The 16876-nt window shown below is 46.0% G+C and overlaps 1 non-coding gene across 1 annotated transcript; it reads left to right on the top strand.

Moving 5' to 3' along the window:
- Positions 1 to 128: 128 nt before the first annotated feature.
- On the top strand, positions 129 to 223 carry TRNAI-UAU (transfer RNA isoleucine (anticodon UAU)). Its single transcript has 2 exons — positions 129 to 166; positions 188 to 223. It is a non-coding gene; the product is annotated as a tRNA-Ile (tRNA).
- The last annotated feature ends 16653 nt before the right edge of the window (positions 224 to 16876 follow it).

Here is a 16876-nt window from a genome sequence, read left to right as displayed (position 1 = left end):
TGTAGTTTTTAATAGTCATGATAACATGCTAGCATGTGAGTCGATCTTGCACAGTGAATAAGGGAGCAGTGCCAGTATCTCCTTGGTCAGCTCTAGATGGCTCAACTGGGGAGATATGAGAACAGTGAGCTCCAGTGGCGCTATAGGTTAGCGTGCGGTACTTATACAGCAGTACTTGCATTGAGGCATGCCGAGGTTGTGAGTTCGAGCCTCACCTGGAGCAGCTTACTGGTTTTTCATAAACCATTTCACTAAAAGTAAAGATTAAACTCAGGGTAAAGACGGCCCTTGCTAGAGAGTTTTTACTTCTTTTCAGGATCTGCGTGTCCGACTCTTCCAGGTGCAAATATCACAATCCTATTCGATGCTCCTTATAAACATTCCATGATGTGCCGTCTTGCATAGCATGCAAACACCACATCAGTGCATTTAAAAATACATTTGTAGAATAATAAATATGATGAAAACATTGTTGTCACGGGATAACCATATACTGAGGAGCTGCAAACAGTGCTGTATCAGCTACTAACAATAACATGTAAATGAAAGACATATCAAAAGAAGAGCGTCATCATATCAATGTTTCTAGTCAACATAAGAGTTGCACCATAGCAGCTTATGGTGCTTTCTGCTCAGATTGTGCCTCCAATCCCACATTGATTTTTTTTATTCTTTGCAGTTTAAAAAAACAATTCATGCTCAAAGTTACCTTTTTAAAACCATTCAACCTAATATATTTATTTCTCTAACTTGTGAATGTGGTCCTTGTTCTCTTTTCCTCATCCCCATCACGATACTCCTTTTCCCGAAATCAGGTTCACTTCTTTATCCAGCCCACCCATCCAAGGTCACCAAATCTATGAAGCGATTCTGCTTTTTCTCACATTCTCTCTATGTGTGGAAAAGTAAATTTTGCCATGTTCTGTGTCCCTACGTGTTCCCCATCTTATGTTATATGTGCATGATTAATATGCATATGTATTCCCTTATGATCGATTAAAGACGCAATTCTAGTCGTGTCCAACTCTAGTATGCCAGTTTCCAGTTCTCGTGAAAGCTACGAGTATTAGGCCTATGTAAAGTTATGTTGCCACGTTTCACAGTGTGCACGTTAATTCAGTAAAAGTCCCCGTTTCTAGGCCTCAAAAGGGCCTGGACACCAGATTCAGCTCCTGTCTCCTGAACCCTCGCTGAGGAGCGATACAGCCCCCACCTGCATCCCTGACCCTTCACTTACTTCCTGCCTCACAGTGCCCGGCTCGGCCTGGCTCTGTCTGCCAGTCTGCCAAGAGTATGTTATGATTCTAGTTATCAGTCCAGCCCTCCTTCTCTGCATTCCTAAGCTACTGAATCGCATCAATAGTTTCAGTCATCGTCTAGCCTTTACGTCTCCATGTAAGAGAAATACTGTATTAATGGTCATTTAATATTCCTCAACACGCACTACATGTAGAATAATGCATGCACCAGTCTTAGAGTCTGTTAGCCTTTGCCCTGATAACTTTTGGATTCTATCAACATGTTCTCTAAACATCAGATACTAGATAGTGTTTAGGTACATGTCGCTCTGACTCTCCAGACTTTAGTCTCCTCTTCTAGCGCAGAAGTCATAGCCCCCAGTTCTCCCTAGTAACACGTCATTGCCAGCTTGCGCGCACCACTAGGTCAGAGGTCCCGGCTCCTTAGGTAGCCCCCTCCATGTTTCCGCCCCATTTATGACATATTCTGTTACGTTTACATCACATGTCTATGTATACGCCCTGTACACGCCTCTTGTTACACCTACTTTCTGCCTTATCTTTCGCGACTGCTACAAACTCCGCCCACTGCTACGCCTACTGTATTTACTGCAATGCAATTGTTTTAGTATATATATGTTATACGCTGTTATTAAAGTTAGCGCGCTCATCCCAGATCCTGCCCCGGCAGCTGCCGGGCCCTGCCATCCTATTCCCGTGCAGGTTGTCCTGTTCCTGTCCTTTATGCTGTATTAAAACCTGCAAACTCCAGCTACCTCGAATCTTGACTCTTATTTATTGAGCTATCTGTTATTGTATATCCTGAAAAATAGATCCGGTATTTAATTATTTATTTACCACATAATGGCGCCCGAACAGGGACTTGCCCTTTCCCCACGCGCCGGCGAAGCCACGCCAGCCCCCTGAACCTCTGCAGCCGTGACGGAACCATACCGTGCACGTGCAGATATTTCTGCTTCAAGTATCCCTCAGGCCCACGGAGGAGACGGAGGTTGCGGTCCAGCATCCAGACGAGGCGGTGGAGGAACGCGGTGAGTCCCGACCAGAGCCCAAGCCGAGAGTCCAAGGTCCGAGGTATCCGGAGGCCCACCCGTAACTGAAGTCCGAAGTTCGTAGTCCGTCGTCGTAGCAGTCCAGTCCAGTCCGAGGCCTTCCGTTCTTGCTGCCCGGTGAGTACCGTTGCTGGGGTAGTATCTAGACAGGGTCAATTAATTTGTCTCTGGTCCGTGGGTTTGGGTACGCAAATCCAACACGAAGTGTCCACCTAGGTGGATGCGGGTCCTGACGTGTCTCTTTATGAGACCGGTATGTTTCGTACTGTTTCAGCAGTGCATCTAGTAATTCTAGTAAGTTCTGTTCTCGAGAAATTCATGTATTTCTGTTCTCAGTATTCCAGGTAATGTTTCTGTCCGAACTGTTATTTTAAAGTGTCATTTCAATGTGTTTTCAATGTCGTGGTATGAATGAGTTGTTTCTCTCAGTCATTATTGTGTTTATTGTGTATTGTATTGTGACTAGGTCTCAGTATAGTCATGCCTCTGTTTTCCAAGTTACGTCAGTTAAGAACCAGAAAATGTCTGCTCGAGGAAGCAGTTCCTGTCCCGCCTAGGGACAGTCCAGGCCATTTTATGTATCAAAAGCATGGCATAAGTGCCATATTATATCTAGAGTTATGGGTGGAGTACACCAAGGAATTAGAAGAAAAGTATAGATGGCCCGTATCAGGTACGTGGGATGCCGGGTGCATCATGCGAGTAGAAGAAGCATTATGGAAAAAGAAAGCCAGACAGTCACAGAAAGATGCCATCGAGTTATGGCGCAAAGAATCTCATAAAAGAACCGAAAAAGAAATCAGAAAGTCAGAATTAAGTAGAGAATCCTCAGAAAGAGCCCAAGAAAGGGAATTAATCGAAATAGGTGAACGAGTTAAAACCGAACAGTCAGACAGACAGAGGAATGCCCTTATTAAGGGTATGTACCCTCTTCTTGCCGAGGGCTTGCTAAAAGCAACCCCGGAGGCATCCAGTAATTTTCCGCCACCATTAGTTCCGACCAAGCTACGTCACAAACCGACCACAGCTGATATTTTTCTCTCGTCCTATTTGGACGACACAGTCCCTGAATATGCAAATCCTGCTCCGCCAGCTCCTGTAAATAATGTAATTTCTGTTCCTCCAGCCACCGGGGCACCTGTTACAGCACCTGTTACGGTACCCCCGGTCCAGCCTACAGTACCAGTACCCGCTACACTGGTGTGAGAAGTTGGCCTGATGTGCAGTGCTCACTATTCTAGTGATCACTATATATCAGTCCAAACAACCCTTATTGATGATTGGTTGTAAGTCAACCTTATAGACCAGCTATCCTAGTAGCATGGATACGAGCAGTCTAAGGCTAAGACTCTAGAGGGCGTGTTAAGCCAGCTGTTTTACCATCACATTACTAGGATAGCTGGTCTATAAGGTTGACTTACAACCAATCATCAATAAGGGTTGTTTGGACTGATATATAGTGATCACTAGAATAGTGAGCACTGCACATCAGGCCAACTTCTCACATTGGTGAGCAGCGGTTGGGATTTGAGCTTGCTGTTGTTTTACCACACATGCCCTAAGAATATCTTGTGAAAGATCACATAAGTACTAAAGGTACATATAACTTAGCTTAGAATACTCTGAGTTCTACTGAACCAGCTGTTGTAGCTCCTAGGGCCTAGCACACCCTAAACTACAACTCTAGCAAGGGATCAGTAGGCAAACATATAGTGTAGGTAAGTGCACCACTTACACCTCACTAGAAAAGCATGTCGACTCAGGGGGACTCTACTGAGACTCCCCTGGTCAGCTTTGACCCTCCACAGGTCACTTCAAGATATGCAGCTCTCAATTTTCAGGAGATGAGGCAACTCTGTGTCTCCAGGAAACTGAAGCAGGGGTCTAACCCCACCCTTCCCTTTCTGATAGGTCTCTTAGAGACATATGATGCCAGAAAGCTCTCTCAGTTACATGAGAGCATGCCAGCCTTAGAGGGAACCTCTGGGGATCCAGACCTCCCCAACACTGATTCAGCAGTTGAAGAGGAGGATCAGGAGGTACTCTCTGGGGATGAGGTAGACAAAGGTCTTGAGGTAGTCAGAAGGCTAACTAGGACCAACTTAGACTTACTTGGGCTAGGATCTGGGGGCCCCCCAGTACTAACCCAAAGTGGGCCTAACCTTGGAGTTAGGAGAGATAGATCTCTTTCTAGGGACTCCAATAGATCTCTGCACTCTAATGCCTCTTCTCAGGGGAGAAGGAATCCTCCACAGAGGAGATTTACTTCCCCTCAGAGAAAGGAGCATGAAGCTAGGATGAGACAAGCTGAACTGAGGATTGAAAGGGAAGAAATTGCCCTGGCCAAAGAGAAGCTTGCCCTGGCAAGAGAGCAGCAGATGAGTGGGCTAGCTCCCACTGGTGGCAGCAATCTCCCAAGAGATAGAGAGAAGGGTTTAGATACTAAACACCTGACTAAAATAGTGCCCCCCTTTAAGCAAGGGGATGACATCCAGAAATGGATGGCTGCTCTGGAGAGAGCCTGCACTGTGCAGTGCATTCCCCAGAGTCAGTGGGCAGCTATACTGTGGCTCTCCTTTGATGGTAAAGGTAGAGATAAGCTCCTCACTACAAGAGTGGAGGATGCTAACAATTACCAGGTCCTGAAAAATGCACTGGTTGATGGGTTTGGTTTAACCACTGAGCAGTACAGGTTGCTGTTCAGAGACACCCAGAAAACTCAGTCTCAGGACTGGTCTGACTTTGTTGATTGTGCCACTAAGGCTTTGGAAGGCTGGCTACTGGGTAGTAAGGTTACTGATTTCAAGGGATTGTATAATCTAATTATGAGAGAGCAAGTCTTAAATAATTGTCAGAACCAGTTATTACACCAGCACCTGGTAGACTCTGATCTGACCTCTCCACAAGAATTGGGTAAGAGGGCAGACAAGTGGGTCAGAACCAGGATTAGGCCCAAGAACCAAGGTGGTGACCAGAAAAAGGAATCAACCAAGCCTCAAGAGAAGGGTGGGAATAAATCTACAGATCAAACCACATCAGGGCCCCAAAAATCCTCTGAGGGGGGTGGGTCCCAAAATCCTTCCAACAACCAGAAGAAACCTTATTGTTATCCCTGTAAACAGGTGGGTCATTTAAAAACTGACAGCAGTTGCCCAAAGAATAACAATAAGGAAAACATACCCCCAAGTAACATTCCCAAACCTCCTGTTACTACTAGTAGTAATCCCCCAGGTGGTGGGAGTGCCCCCAAGAATTTGGGTGCATTTACTTTGGGAGTTCCTGGGGACTCTGGCCTAACCAGGTCCCCAAACTTAGATACTCTTGTCTGTGAGACTGGCATGGGGTTTGCCAACTTCACAACTTGTCCCAACACTTTGGGCAAGTACAGACAGGAGCCCCTCATCAATGGTATAAAAGTTGAGGCCTATAGAGACACAGGGGCTAGCATCACTATGGTGACTGAGAGTCTAGTCCCCTCAAGGCAACTTTTACCTGGTGCCACATACCAGGTGACCAATATTGATGGAGTACAGAGAGATCATCCCATGGCAGTGGTCAATCTCAGCTGGGGAGGTGTCACTGGCCACAAGAGAGTGGCAGTGTCACCAAACTTGCCTGTAGATTGCCTACTGGGGAATGATTTAGAGCTCTCAGCCTGGGCTGAAGTAGAGCAAGAAACCCATTCTAGAATGGTAAATACCCATGGTAAGGTTAGTGGGGCAGTGATAGCCACAGCCCCAGTCCAAGATGTCCTCCCTGAACAGGTCAGGAGGGTTGTGCCAGTCACAACCCAATCTCAGACAACTTCCTTCCCAGAACAGGTTGTCAAGGCTGTGATGGTCACAGCCCACACCCAAACTGAGCCCCCTCCTGAAAAGGTTGGGAGAGTTGTGATGGCCACAGCTCAAACTCAGACAGATGACAGTGTTGTGAAGCCTGAAACCATGGATCACTCCACTCAGACAGAGAGTATTGAGGAGGAAGAGAAATCTCCCTCCCACCAGACTTTAGGAAAGGATCAGCCTCCTCAGGGAACTGATCTGACCCCTTGTGAAGAAACTGCCACAGAGGTAGTCAGGCCTGGCCTGGCAGAACCCCTGATGTCAGTGGACCCTTCCAAGGTGGGACCCAGTCTGGAGCAGGTAACCTGCCCCTCTCTACCCTGCCTCAGTCAGCCCAGGGCTGTAGAGGTCAGGGAGGCCAGTGTTGGACCCCAAAGGGCCCCCTGTCCAAAAGAATTTCCCAATCAGCAGACTAAGGGCACTGAAGCTAGTAGTCCTAGCCAAGTGAAAATAAAACATACTCCTGAGGGATCCCCCTTAAAATTAGTTAGGGACCTCCCACAGATGGACACTGTTGGGCACAGCCAAACTTGGGACCTGAGGGCCCCAGACCTGACCTGTCCCTCCAGTAAGCCAAACAGAGGGACCCAACCTCCAGCTGTAGGTAGCCAGAGGTTGACCCTGAGAGCCCAAAACAACTCAGTCTTGGAAAGAAAGGCCTATATGGTGGAAAATGATTGGAGGAAGCTGAGCCCAAAATTAGTGGAGCCTCACTTCAGTACTCCATTTCAGCACCAGCCTTTTCCTTTGACAAAACACACCACAGGTAGAGATTCCCTATGGTGGAGACCCTCAGACACCCTTAGGGTGAGGGATTGCTTAGTGGACCATGACATAGGGGGTAACCATGCCAGTGCTGGTACTTCCTTAAATGGCCACTTAGGCAATATAGGCTTACCTGGACAAGGATAGCCTTATCTCCTTTCGTTTGGGGGGGGGTTATGTAGGAAGGTTGACCCCTGACTATGGTTGCCCCCAACTTTTTGCCTGGTGTTTTGCTGGTTTTCTGACTTAGTTGACCTGAGGCCCTGCTATTCAGGACCTCAGGCCCGCGACTAAGTCCTGCCCTATGGGTGGGACTAGGAGGGGGGTGGTTACACCCACTTCCTTGGCGGGCTTTTCCCCAGCACAGGGTCTGGAGTGACCCTGGAACTGGTTCAAGCCGGCCTATGCACAGTGAGCACCGGGGTGCTACTTGCAGTCACCTTCCTCTAAAGCCCTGCCTACCTACAATACACAAAACCCTGTCTGGGACGGTGCTGGCACCGCCCCTGGCAGGAAACCCTTTGTCCTTATCTCCTGCTCTGGGAGGACTCCCAGCAGCAGGAGGGCAGACTTGTGTCTCGGTGGCAGCATCCATTTTGTGGATGCTAAGGCTCTGTCTGACTTTTAACCGGGTTATAGGTTACAGGCATGTCGTGTCCCTCTAGAAGGGTGGAATGCTAACCCCGTCGCCAGAATTGGCGAGGGGTTAGTATTCCAATTCGTATGACACCTTACTCGACATGTTTTGATAAAGCGATACCAGAGTTGGCACATAACCGCGAGGATTATAATGCACTTAAGAGTATATGGTATGCGATATCATGGAAACGGCTAAGGGATGGATCCCGAAAGCCGCAGACAGGCTCAGCTCATGCCAGAGCACCATCTCACACGATTCCAAGCACTCTGCCTTCAGGATTGTTAAGGCCTGCCATAGGAGTGACTGATAGGAGATCTGTGTGTCCATTTTAGGGTTAGATATAGGTATACTATATCTAAAGCAAAGGGTGATTACACCACATTGCCCCAGCTGTCAAGCAGCCAGTTGTGTCAGATTTGGATGGCCAGCCAGGGGTGGCATAATACATGCTGCAGCCCCTGGTAGGCCCTGGGTACACCTATGCCCTGGGTACCTAGGGTACACTGTACAGGGACTGATGAGGTGGCTCAGTATCCAATTTAGATATGTACCTAAGGTACATGGAATCCATTTTACAGAGAGAGCAGTGGGCCTGAGGTCCTGAATAGCAGGGCCTCAGGTCAACTAAGTCAGAAAACCAGCAAAACACCAGGCAAAAAGTTGGGGGCAACCATAGTCAGGGGTCAACCTTCCTACAACTGGTCTCTCTGCCAGCACGAAGAGCATCAGTCGACGATTCCAGTTTAGGGGCCGCGGGAGGGGGACCCCCGGGAACCCCGCCGCCACACAAACGTGTAACATCAGTCGAGTTACATGAACGTGCGTTACAGCGTACGCCCAAACATCAGTCCGTTACAGATATCAGGCGAGCTCTTACCGAATGCCGTTATGACCCAGTCCCAGGTGATGATAGTATGGTTATATATTCATTACGTGTAAAGACGGGTGACCGAGTATTTGGACACCCTACCAAATATTAAAGAAGATCTAGACAGAATATATCGTTTCATCCGTACAGGAACAGATCCAGAAAGTATTGGCGAAGCCATGTCTCAAAGGAAAGCTGAGATTCAGCTCATGCTATTAAAGTTTCTAATTAATTGTTTAATAAGGGAACAAGATTATCCGACTAAAGATCCGACCGAAATGAGAGTTCTGACAAAATGGAGTGATCATATAGCCGAGGGAAGACACAGGACACTCAGTTGTATAGAGAGCATGTACAAGAAAATTCGTAAGGAAATAATAAGGTTACACGACAAACGCAAAGCAGCACAAGTAAGCGAGAAAGAAGACGACTCTCCTACCGAAGAGGTAGACGACGAGAATACTTCCAGAATAGCGTATGTAGGTAGAACTAGACTCTCCGACCGACATTCACGTCTAGACTCCAAGAAAACTGTTCCTCTTCCAGCACCAGAACAGTGTTCTCTAGAACAAGTATTTCAAGCTACCGATCACATTCTGAAATCACGAATCGGTTATAGTGAACTCAGTACTATGCATGAACAAGAACTAGCCCGATCAGCAGTCCGATGGGCTACTGATTCTACCACTTTTCCAGACGAAATAGTGGCACAAATGTTTCTGAAACTGCCCCCAGCCGAGCAGCGACTGGTGGGTATGTATATGATCCAGCACCTCATTACACTGTATGAGGGTCAGCATTCTGATCCAGGTCCGTTACATGATGTTCTGAACGAGTTACTCCAGTATAGATGGAAAGGTCTAGGTACCGATTTAATTAGTGTCATTCTAGAACAGCGCCACAAATATAGAACGTTTCTGAACCCGCATTTTGTTCATGTCTCACCCCCCGAAAATAAACCGTTTTACATAGACAGACAGCATCCGTTACGAGAAGTACACCCAGTTAGGACACAGGGTGGTGAAATGCAACGAGTATTTGTTTACACCCCGATTACAAAGATGGAACTCTTAGAGATGAAAAAGTTAATTCCCTGTCACGATAAAGATCCAGCAGGGTTCCACCGTGAATTAAAAGACATGCTCCGTATGGGAGAATACACGTATCCAGATATCATTAAAATGTTAAAGGTCCTGTTGCCTGCGGGCATATATGAAAAACTCAAAGAAAAAGAATGGGAGGTGGGAGAGAAAAAGATAGATTGGGCAGCTCTGGAAGCTGAAGATAATATACGAGTACCAGGTACCGGTCTAGGAGACAAACGTAAAGAATTGCCCGAGCTGTTAATACAAGTTTTGCCAAGGTTACTAGCCACGAAAAAGGAAGACTGGGATGCAATCTCAGCCTGTAAACAGAAACCAGACGAAGATACTAGTGATTTTTATTCTAGATTTGAGAAATGTTTTATCATCAACAGTGGATTGAAGACGAGTAGTGAGTCATACCCTCATCTTTTTGTTACTAAACTAGTCGAGAATTCAAGTCCACAAGTTAAAAATCGAGTTTTGAAAGTCGAAAGTACATGGCAAGCTAATACTCCGTCCCAAATGCTTCAGATGCTCCAGTATCACCAGAATAGAATCAGAGAAGAGCAAGATCATGAAAGGAAACGTATGAAAGACACGAAAATGAAAGTATTAGTTGCACAATCTGTTCCTCAAGACAGTCAGAAGAGGGGTATGAATCAAGCCAGTCATCCTGCAGTTCCAGTTAAAGGGACCTGCAATTACTGTAAACAGCCAGGTCATTTTATAAACGAGTGTGCAGTTCTGAAACACAACATAGCTACCGGTAAGACTAAAGAAAGACCACGTCCGCCTAGACAAGAACAAGTTTCACAGACTTCTCAGACACCACAGAATGCACAACAGACAGTTACAGTACCGCAGCCTATAGCTGCAACACAGCATGTTACACAGCAGATGTACCAGTATGCACAGTCCGAGTATCCAGAATACCAGCAGTATTCATGAAACAGCCTAGAGAGGGAGGTAGGCTTGCCTCTCATCGAGATACCTGTAGATCAAGAGGGTCCCTATGTTCACAGTCAAGTATTAGGGAAAGACAGAAAGTTTCTGATTGATACAGGGGCAAGTAGGACTACCATCAGTCATGCCGAGGTTCCAGGGGATCCGCTCTCAGGCTCTAGAAATGTTTCCCTTGGATTTTCAGGAAAGCCAATAGTTAACGAGATTTCCAAACCAGTTACTCTAGAAGTAGGTCCATTGTCCCGTACTACTGATTTACTACTTACGAAGTCATGTCCAGAAAATTTGTTAGGCATTAAGACACTGAAAGAATTAGGTGCAGTTATTTGCTGCTCTCCAGAAGGAATACGTTTGTTTTTACGTGACTTTAAGGGTCACTATGTATTACGTGATTTTGATCCAAGATTACTGAATGTCCCGCAGCATCTATGGGCACAAGGTCCAACTGATGTTGGTTTTATGCAAATCACACCCCATCGTGTGACTCTGAAACCAGGTGTAGTGTTACCACGAATCAGACAGTACAGATTGCCACCTGAGGCTGTAGCAGCCTTATCCAAAATTATTGACGAGCTCATTGCTCAAGGAGTGGTTGTAGAAACTGACTCCAATGTATGTAATTCTCCTATCATTCCAGTCATGAAACGTACTGATCCAAATGCACCTCCAGTATATCGATTAGTGATTGACCTTCGAGAACTTAATAAATGTATCATTCCCCAGTACCCAGTTGTTCCAGATATTTCATCTTTATTGACAGCCATTGATTCTGAGGCTACGTTTTTCACAGTCATAGACCTCAAGAACGCATTTTTCAGTGTTCCCATTCATCCAGACAGCCAGTTCCTTTTCGGATTCTGTTTAAATGGAAGGAGCTATAAATTTACACGAGCTCCTCAAGGTTTCACAGAAAGTCCTAGCATTTACAGTCAAGCACTTAAAAGACAACTAGACAATATTCACATGCCAACTGACACTGCCCTGCTCCAGTATGTTGATGATCTACTGATCACAGCCCGTTCTGAACGTGACTGCGAGCGTGCGTCACTTACAGTTCTGTATTTCTTAGCCGAGATGGGGCACAAGGTGTCCCCTTCGAAGCTTCAATTCTGTGTCGAGCAAGTGATCTATTTAGGCCACTTACTGTCCAAGAGGGGTAGGCAGTTGACACCTGACCGTATCCAGTTAATAGCGAGTCTTCCTCAGCCCAAGACCCAGAAGGAGGTACGAGCTTTTATCGGCCTCACTTCTTATTGCCGACAATGGATTCCTCAGTATGCATTCCTAGCCAAGCCACTGATACAGTTAACGACACAGGAGGCAGCCGTATCAACTGTCCTCCCTTGGACATCTGAACATACACTTGCTTTTAATGAATTAAAGAAAGCCTTATGTCAAGCTCCTGTTCTAGCAACACCGAACTACAGTAGGCCTTTTACACTTTTTGTCACAGAATGTGAAGGTACAGCATTATCTGTTCTCACACAAGATCAAGCAGGACAATACAAGCCCTGTGCTTATTTTTCAAGCACACTAGATCCAGTGGCCCAGGCTCTGCCTGCGTGCCTCAAGTCAGTTGCAGCCACAGCACTAGCTATCAGACAAAGTGATTCCATAGTATTAGGGCATTCCCTGACAGTACAAGTTCCACACTCCGTGGAAGTTCTTTTAAACCGAACACAGACCCAGCACTTGACTATTGCACGTTTAACAGGTTATGAATTGACACTGTTCCAGCCACACGTAGAAATCAGACGCTGCAACGTTCTAAATCCTGCTACACTGTTACCGTCAGTTACTTCCAACCCTGCCACACATGACTGTGTGGAAGTAGTTAACACCATGACGAAGCCAAGACAAGACCTGACAGATATTCCATTACCAGATCCCGACCTGACACTTTATGTGGATGGTTCATGTATGAGAACAAGTACAGGAGAACTAGTAGCCGCGTATGCAGTGACTACTGACACTGAAGTTATAGAGACACACCGTATTGATACTCTGTCCGCTCAAGCAGCAGAGCTAGTCGCTCTGACCCAAGCCTGCATACGTGCCAAGAACCTGAAAGTTAATATTTACACAGATTCACGTTATGCATTCGGAGTCGTACACGACTTTGGAGTGCTCTGGCAAGAAAGAGGTTTTATGACTTCTCATGGAACCAAGATTCAGCATGGTCTCCTCATTCAAGCTCTGTTAGATGCAATACATTTACCGACAGCTATCGCTATTATGAAGTGCAAAGCACATACGAAAGTCACTGACATCATTTCCCAAGGTAACGATCTAGCAGACCGAACAGCCAAGCTTACAGCCCAGACTCCAGACATTCCAGTTAACATGACACTGACACACACTCCAGATCCGACTACATGTATGACAGTTAAGGACCCCACTCAAGATGTCATAGATATCCAGTCACATGCTACTCCCGATGAAATCAAGAAATGGTCCGAACAAGGAGGGGTCCAGACAGATCAGGGATGGTTGACGAAGGGAAAAGCCACATGGTTTCTCCCCGACTCAATGGTTCAAGTCATTATTAATACCGCACATAGTCCTGCACATTTAGGAGAAAAAAGCCATGTTAGACAGTATCCAGAACATTTGGTTCAACAAGCATTTACGAGCTGCAGCCAAGCAGAAAGTCCGTACCTGTATGATATGTTGTCAGTTCAATCCAGGTAAAAGTGTCCCGGTGGAACAAGGGGGATTCCAGCCTCCTGACCACCCTTTTGAGGTCCTCCAGATGGATTATATTCAGATGGAGCGATGTCGAGGTTTCAAGTATGTCCTTGTAGTTGTATGCGCTTTGTCCAGGTGGACAGAAGCATATCCAGTTCCAGATTACACAGCAGCGACCACTGCCAAGCAGTTGGTTCGTGAATTCTTCCCCCGTTATGGACTCCCTAGGGTCGTGTATTCTGATAACGGCCAGCCATTCTCCTCTGAACTCATGAAGCATGTTTCCCTTTTGTTAGGGTACCAGTGGAAGTTTCATTGTGTACGCCATCCTGAAGCAGCAGGTCTCGTAGAGAGACATAATCAGACTCTAAAAATCCGCATCGCCAAAGTCTGTAAAGAGAAAGGTGTAGACTGGCTAGTAGCTCTGCCAGTCGCCCTATTCTATATGCGCATGGTCGCACATTCCAGATCAGGTCTGTCCCCTTATGAGGTCGTATTCGGCCGCCCCCCGAACATGTGGGGTACACCTAGACCCCGAAGTATTACAGATGTTTCCAGTAATATGCTGACAGATTACCTAGCTTCCTTGATGTCTGCCCTACACTCTTGTCGTTCACAGGTTGCCGCCGCATTTCCAGACAATACCGAGGTGAAACCGCATGAAATCATTCCAGGAAATCTGGTTCTTGTCCGGAATTTTGATCGTTCAAGTCCGCTGGAGCCCCGCTGGAGACAGCCTCAACTTGTCCTTCTGACCACCCGCACGGCCGTGAAGCTGGAAGGCCGCAAGGGCTGGGTGCACCTGTCTCACGTCAAGAAATTCCATGGATGTCGCATAAAAACATTGGACTGTTCCATTTCTAAGGACTGCCAGAACTTTAAAAACTGCCCTATTCTCAAGGACTGTCCCGCTACAAACTTTGATTCCAAACCTCCCCTGTTAGAGGAAACTCCGCATCAGGAGTATAAACAGAAGCTCCGGTCTAGTAAAATAAGTCAGCCAGTTTAATTGTCTAAGTCCCCCTCGGGTGAAGAGGTTAGACAGGTTTCTGACATGTATGAGATAGACCCCCATAGTGAGAGAGTTAGTCAAAACTCTATCAGATGTATCGTTATTCTATGTTTTCTTATGTTTTTGAGTTTGATGGTTACCTGCACAAGTTATGCATTGCATTTATGTTTTTCAATTTCTCATGTAAATAAGTCTTCTAATGCTACAGTAGAGCACACATTTAGTGATCTGCCTCCTCACGAGCTATCCTATCGTCTTGCTATGAGAAATAACACGTTTATCAGAATGCTGCACTATTCACACCAGACCAGCAATGCCACTAATTGTTGGGTGTGTGGTCGACTCCCCCCTTTCCAGACACCGAAGGGAGTTCTGCCACTCTTTCCTTATCCGTTTTCACATAATGGTTCGTGTGGAGCATGGTCCACGTTAACGTCATCCTCAACTGATATGTCCCTTCTGAATAGTACATGTTTTCCAGACAAGCAAGGTCTCACCCATAGAACCGGGTTAGATCTAGAAAATGAAGTTTATAATTTAGGTAATTATTCTTCGAATTTTATGGTCCTGAATGTTCAGTCTGATACAACTCCAGACTTACCTGCTATTTCAGTACTACCAGTCAAAGGCGAATTATGTGTCCGAAAGAATGGTTCCGCACATGTAGGACATAGTGATTGTACTACTATTGTCAAGTATAGTGACAGTGGGAAATCTATTTTCAAAGCCTCACGTCATTCATATTTTGTTTGTGGTCAGACCGCATATGTTCGTCTGCCCCTCGATTGGGATGGAACCTGTTACATTGCCTTCCTACTGCCACCAGTTTTTCTAGCCCCATCCGATTATCATAGAAACACACATCTAGTACACATTAGACATAGAAGGGAGATCGAGTCCCCGATTGTCGATCAAACTGAAACTGCTCTAGAACAGTATCAAGATTTCAATAAAGGATTCTTCTTCTTTATAGGCCCTGTCCAGAATAGTAAGCTAATCCGTAGGTTAACCAGAACCCTTGAAGCAGTAGTGAATGAGACTACTTCTGCTCTAGGTAACTTAACCGAAGAGCAATCTGCTATGAGATTTGTCGTGCTCCAAAATCGTCTCGTTCTTGACGTCATACTGGCCGATAGAGGAGGAGCATGTAGAGTCATCGGATCTAGTTGCTGCATTTTCATTCCTAATAACGCGCCGTCTGTTTATTCAGCTATAACCAGACTTCATAAAATTGCCCATCAGTTACACCAGAATCCAGGCACCTGGACTTGGTCCGGTTGGCTCTGGAGTATAATTTCTGCCTGGGGATGGAAAGTATTGTCATTCCTAGGTATAGCAGTAATGATCATTTTCAGTTGCTGTCTCTGTTTACAATGTGGCCCTGTGATTTGCGGCATTTGTGCTACATCCTGTATTCCAAGTCCCCGTCCTAAGTCCCGTTCCAAGACAATTCGAGACGAGCAAATGATACTGTATGAAATGATAGATGGTATCATGAATATTGATGTTTCCTGATGGAAACGTAGTGACAAGGAGGGAATGTGGAAAAGTAAATTTTGCCATGTTCTGTGTCCCTACGTGTTCCCCATCTTATGTTATATGTGCGTGATTAATATGCATATGTATTCCCTTATGATCGATTAAAGACGCAATTCTAGTCGTGTCCAACTCTAGTATGCCAGTTTCCAGTTCTCGTGAAAGCTACGAGTATTAGGCCTATGTAAAGTTATGTTGCCACGTTTCACAGTGTGCACGTTAATTCAGTAAAAGTCCCCGTTTCTAGGCCTCAAAAGGGCCTGGACACCAGATTCAGCTCCTGTCTCCTGAACCCTCGCTGAGGAGCGATACAGCCCCCACCTGCATCCCTGACCCTTCACTTACTTCCTGCCTCACAGTGCCCGGCTCGGCCTGGCTCTGTCTGCCAGTCTGCCAAGAGTATGTTATGATTCTAGTTATCAGTCCAGCCCTCCTTCTCTGCATTCCTAAGCTACTGAATCGCATCAATAGTTTCAGTCATCGTCTAGCCTTTACGTCTCCATGTAAGAGAAATACTGTATTAATGGTCATTTAATATTCCTCAACACGCACTACATGTAGAATAAAGCATGCACCAGTCTTAGAGTCTGTTAGCCTTTGCCCTGATAACTTTTGGATTCTATCAACATGTTCTCTAAACATCAGATACTAGATAGTGTTTAGGTACATGTCGCTCTGACTCTCCAGACTTTAGTCTCCTCTTCTAGCGCAGAAGTCATAGCCCCCAGTTCTCCCTAGTAACACGTCATTGCCAGCTTGCGCGCACCACTAGGTCAGAGGTCCCGGCTCCTTAGGTAGCCCCCTCCATGTTTCCGCCCCATTTATGACATATTCTGTTACGTTTACATCACATGTCTATGTATACGCCCTGTACACGCCTCTTGTTACACCTACTTTCTGCCTTATCTTTCGCGACTGCTACAAACTCCGCCCACTGCTACGCCTACTGTATTTACTGCAATGCAATTGTTTTAGTATATATATGTTATACGCTGTTATTAAAGTTAGCGCGCTCATCCCAGATCCTGCCCCGGCAGCTGCCGGGCCCTGCCATCCTATTCCCGTGCAGGTTGTCCTGTTCCTGTCCTTTATGCTGTATTAAAACCTGCAAACTCCAGCTACCTCGAATCTTGACTCTTATTTATTGAGCTATCTGTTATTGTATA

The sequence above is a fragment of the Lissotriton helveticus genome, chromosome 5_1 (assembly GCF_964261635.1).
Source record: "Lissotriton helveticus chromosome 5_1, aLisHel1.1, whole genome shotgun sequence".
NCBI classification, from domain to species: domain Eukaryota; kingdom Metazoa; phylum Chordata; class Amphibia; order Caudata; family Salamandridae; genus Lissotriton; species Lissotriton helveticus.
Note: the sequence above shows the minus strand (reverse complement) of the source record. Positions and strands in the feature narration are given on the sequence as shown.